The sequence below is a fragment of the Petaurus breviceps genome, unplaced genomic scaffold, assembly GCF_028583685.1.
Source record: "Petaurus breviceps papuanus isolate PSGF00001 unplaced genomic scaffold, PetGlider_PUasm1.0 154, whole genome shotgun sequence".
NCBI classification, from domain to species: Eukaryota; Metazoa; Chordata; class Mammalia; order Diprotodontia; family Petauridae; genus Petaurus; species Petaurus breviceps.
Genome location: NW_027185715.1, coordinates 4,373,685 through 4,374,411, shown reverse-complemented (window position 1 = coordinate 4,374,411; position 727 = coordinate 4,373,685). Strand labels below are relative to the sequence as shown.

General features: G+C 29.8%; 1 pseudogene; it reads left to right on the top strand.

Moving 5' to 3' along the window:
* The window catches only part of LOC138156107 (centrosomal protein of 78 kDa-like), a 29,578-nt pseudogene that overhangs the window by 25,710 nt on the left and 3,141 nt on the right, over nt 1-727 (top strand).

The following is a 727-nucleotide window of genomic DNA, read 5'->3' as shown; positions in this document are numbered from 1 at the left end:
CTATCTATCTATCTATCTATCTATCTATCTATCTATCTATCTATCTACATTGTGTGTGTTTGTGTGTGTGGTGTGTGTGTATTAGCTCTTTTTGTGGAAGCAAAGAATTGAATGAGGGAATGCCCATCAAATGGGATGGGATACTGTTGTGCTATAAGTAATGATGAGCAGGCTGATTTTGAAAAAACTGGATACTCACACAAAGTGATGCAAAGTGAAGTGAGATGAACCAGCAGAACATTGCTCACCATAATGGCAATGTTGTCTGAGGATCAATTGTGAATGACTTAGCTCTTCTTAGCAATACAATGATCCAAGTCTATTCCAAAGGACCCATGATGAAAACTGCTGTCCACATCCAGAGAAAGAATTGATGGAGTCTGCATGCAGATCAAAATATATGATTTTCCACATTTTTTATATTTTTATGTTTTCTTGTCTTTGTCTTCTTTCACATGATTAATATGGAAATATGTTCTGCATAATTGCATAATATAACCTATATTAAATTGTTAAGAGTTTCAAGGATGGGCGGGGGAAGTGAAGGAAAGAAGAAAAAAATTTGGAACTAAAAAATTTTGTAAAAAATTAATGCTAAGAATTTTATTCATGTTTAATTGGGAAAAATAATAATTAATTAAATGGATTAAAATAATAATGATTATAATAAATATATAGTTTATTATATGATACAAAACATATATAATATAAATAAAAATTATATAAT